Raw genomic sequence first — 4,682 nt, 5'->3', positions numbered from 1 at the left:
TATGTACCTGTGGGTCAAACTGACTATATACCAAACTTCATATATTGACTTTTCTTGAATAATTGTGGTTTAGCCTTTTCAACAAAGCAATAGACCCATTAACAAAAGTCTTATGCAGTAAGGTAGATGTAGGTATCATGACGCAGATGTAGATATCACGAGGAAACGAGAGTTGGGGTTATAATACTTATCTCCAAGTAAGACCTTAAATATTTTTCTCTAAATGGACATTTGTCCTTTATCTTTTTTCTTAATTTCCATTTCCACCCCCGGCATACACACACACACACAAAGTTGTTGCTGCATTTTCCTTTGTGTCACATACAGAAATATAAAAGTTTCCCTCCATATCCATTAATTCCACCTCATCCCACAGTATCTGGACAGGTTAAAAAGTATGCCCCATATATATAAGATGAGAGGGGAAAATTAAAAATGGTTAAAATTTTTCCCCTTCATTTCACCCTTTGATGCCAAACCTTATTTCTACTCACTTGAGCTACCCAATAGCCAAATCTTTGCCTGTGTTTACCACATACCACATATCATTTATTCAAACACACTTTGAATTCTTTTGTAGTCATTCTTGATCATGCTTTCCATATGTGTGTACAAACCCGGAAACAGAACACTGCTAGAACAATTATTTTCATTGACTTTTTACCTTCTGTTCTCTCCACATTGTGATAGTGAGAATAACACCTGACATGATTTCTGATCCCAGTCAAGTTACCTTAAGCAAGTCTTCCCTATACTCGGATGATTGGCAAGTTCAAATTCAGAAGTCCCGTGAGGCATGAAGCCCTTACCACTGTATGACGTAATGCTCACCTGTGTTTTTTTGCCTATTATCTGTCTCCCATGATGAAATGTAAACCATTTAATGTAGTTTTGTCCACCACCATGTCCCCAGCAATTAAAATAATGTCTGGCACATAGTGAAAGGTTAAGAAATATTTGCTGAATGACTGTTGAATTAATTTATTGCCCCACCCATATTGTCTATTGTCTATCATATCACCCTAGGCATCCAACGATCATTTCACCTCTCATACTGAATGCAGTATTCTGTTTATTAGAATGGCGTCCCTGCTAGACTGTGAGCTTCTTGAGAGTAAGCAGTGTGCTTTATTCTCTTTTTTGAGATACCTAGTGCACAAGAGTTCTGACTATACATTTTTTGAATGGTAATATGGAAAAATATTTTTCATGATTATGGTATGCAACCTTAAAATATTGTCATAATGGAAGTTAATGTAAAAGTATAAAACATATTCCATGTTTAGAAACTCAAAAAATCACTTTTGATAATTTCGTCTTAATACCTACTTAACAAATGATGTATAAGATATCATAATTGATATCTACAACAACCAAAACTTCCTGTAACTTCTTATATGTATTTTAAGATTTAAAAAGAAACAAGAAAAAAATATGATGTTGTTATTTATGGACAATAGGTATGTATTTTTATGGATTTTTTGTTTCTTACAAACACATATTTCTTGTCTCCAGGAAAATACCTTAAGCCAGTGGATTTAAAATTGAATTCAAGATGTAGTTGTCTTATAAATCTGTAAGAAGAGAGCCCTTACACTTTTACACTAAATTGCATGTGAAAACAAAATAAGAAAACTTTCAATCATGATTGAAATGAATTTATATATAAATTTCTCTCCCAATTTCAATAGGGGCAAGTTCTTTAGTTAATTTTCTGTATCACAAACTTATGTATTCTTAGCTTGCCTTATGATCAAAGTGAATGGATTTTAACATAGTGCCTGAATATTTTTAGCCCAAAGTGATTTGCTTTATAGCTTCTTTGTAATAGAAGCATATTCATTTCAAAATAATATTCACATTTTAAAAAATATTTTCCTTAATGAAGAAAGGGGCTATATTATTTTTATTTTACATTGTCTAAAGGAAAGCAAAGACTTCTACTCAGAAATTCAATTAAAATATATATAGTTGTGTGTGTGTGGTAAGAACTTTTAAAATTAATTTACTTCCTTTAGAAACTTTCAACTATACAATACAGTACTGTTAACTATAGTCATCATGTTGTACACTACATTGCCAGACTTTTTTTTGATATTATAACTGAAAGTTTATATCTTTTGACCAATAACATATATATATATATATATGTAATATATTACCAATTACCAACTATTACATATATATAATATATATAATGTATAATACACATATGCATGTATATGTACATATATAATATATATTATACATATATAAGTACATATATAATATAATATATTATATATGCATATGCATATAATATATATAATATACACATATATGTATAGTATAATAATATAATATATACATATATATTACATACATATTATGTATAATATATATGTACATATATAATATTCTATATATATTACTATTATGGATGTCTACGTTGCCATCTTGGTTATAGTGCCTACTCTATCTTCAGTCTTTTTGAGAATAAGGAAAAACAAAGTCCTATTTAGTTGAATACACTATTATATGGCTTTTACAGTTCTCTCTAAACATATTCCTAATACTTTATTTAATTCATTAAGTCAGAGTAAAATGTTTATGAATCTAAAAAGTGTTAAGTATGTATAAAAGAAAATATGGGTAACCATGGAAAACAAAATAACTACATGAAGGAGATCAAAATAATCAAAACTGTTTCTAGAAAATGACTCTATATAAAGTAAATCTCTGGGAAAATATATATGTTATTATATATAATATATATATTATATATAATAATATATGTATAATATTATATGTAATATTATATATTATACATATATATTATATATTACATATATAATATATATAATAATATAATATTATATATAATAATATGTATAATACATATTATTATATATAATGTGGGGGAGGGACAGAGAGAGACAGGGAGAATCTCAAGCAGACACCTTGCTGACAGAGGAGATCATGACCTGAGCCAAAATGAAGAGTTGGACACTTAACCAACTGAGCCATCCAGGTGCCCCCCAAAAAGATTAATTTTAAGCAATTAGGCTCTGAACATTTCTGGTGTGAGAAAATGGAAGGAAAATGGGTTATAAAGAGGGTTATGGAATGTTAGCCACTGACATAAATGTCATTATGTTCAAGTGGTGATCTGGGTAATGCAGAGGGATATAAAGCTTTGTATACTTATAATTTTTCTGGCCAAGGAATATTTAATCAAAACAACCTGGGATCTGAATGTAAGAACTTTCATGTAAAAATGCAGTCAAACCATGGATATATGGAATTTTATACCCCTTCTCCTTTCTTATAGATACTTCTCAAATGAATGTTTTGCTCATATTGAAAGTTTCCCGGGGCGCCTGGGTGGCTCAGTCGGTTGAGCGTCCAACTTCAGCTCCGGTCATGATCTCGTGGTCTGTGAGTTTGAGCCCTGCGTCGGGCTCTGTGCCGACCGCTCAGGGCCTGGAGCCTGCTTCAGATTCTGTGTCTCCCTCTCTCTCTGCCCCTCCCCCCATTCATGCTCTGTCTCTCTCTGTCTCAAAAATAAATAAACGTTAAAAAAATTTTTTTCTAGAAAGTTTCCCAAGGGCCCATTTAATTCTCAGTTATCCTGGGTGATATTGTGCCATTTTTAATATTAAGTATGAGAATTAGAGCCATAGTTTGAATACACTTAACAAGCAGTACTCTGGCTCTTCCTGTTCCCCATCATTGCACCAGATCAAGGCAGAAAAGAGAACTCCATGTGGGCACTTCCCATCTACAAGCTCTGCCTCAGTATCTGTAGGGTGGAAGGAGAATGGACAGACTGACTCAGGCAGCTAAGATACTGGGGCAGTTGACAGGCCAGACCTTTTGTGTTCTCCAAAGCTAGACACACCATCAGATCCTTTGGCATCAAGAGAAATGAAGAGATTGCTGTCCACTGCACATTCCATGGGGTCAAGGCAGAGGAATTCCTAGAGAAAGGTCTAAAAGTGCTGGAGTATGAGTTAACTTCTCCAGTACTGGAATCCTTGGTTTGGGGATTCAGGAACACATCAATCTGGGGATCAAACATGATCCAAGCATTGGTATCTACAGCCTAGATTTCCATGTGGTTCTAAGTCAAGTTTCAGCATTGCAGACAAGAAGCACAGGGCAGGCTACATTGTGGCCAAATACAAAAACAGGATCAGCAAAGAGGAGGCCATGCACTGGTTACAGGTGAAGCATGAAGCATGATGGGATACTCCTTCCTGAAAAATAAATTTCCATTTCCATCCAGAAGACCAAGACCAACAAAAACTTTTCAGTGAAATGCTAAAATAAATAAATAAGTAAAAATTTTAAAGAAGGCAGCAATCTGACACACCTATGAGGGTCTAGAAATTATTCATTGTCTATGTTGTTGGTGTACCTTATTTCTCAGGCCTCTTAACTGAATATGGCTGGCTTCCTCTGCTGCAGACCTGACAAATTTTCAATTCCTGGCAGACAAAAATTTTAGATAAGAGGTCACTTCCAGTCCAGACTCTTAGGGACAAACAAGAGGAGATTGGGGAGATTTATCGCAAGGGGAAATTTGTTTGTAAAGAACAATGATCTGTTGAAATCTAAATTCATCAATTTTTACATCCAGCTTGAGAGATAGCCATATTGATCCTAGGTACATCCTCTTCTGTGTGACATTCCTCTTAATG

The 4,682-nt window shown here is 33.5% G+C and overlaps 1 pseudogene; it reads left to right on the top strand.

Annotated features, from left to right (window-relative positions):
- Positions 1-1,080: 1,080 nt before the first annotated feature.
- On the top strand, positions 1,081-4,249 carry LOC132684254 (large ribosomal subunit protein uL5 pseudogene; annotated as a pseudogene).
- The last annotated feature ends 433 nt before the right edge of the window (positions 4,250-4,682 follow it).

Source organism: Panthera onca, chromosome C2 (genome assembly GCF_046562875.1).
Source record: "Panthera onca isolate mPanOnc1 chromosome C2, mPanOnc1 haplotype 2, whole genome shotgun sequence".
Lineage (NCBI taxonomy): Eukaryota > Metazoa > Chordata > Mammalia > Carnivora > Felidae > Panthera > Panthera onca.
Note: the sequence above shows the minus strand (reverse complement) of the source record. Positions and strands in the feature narration are given on the sequence as shown.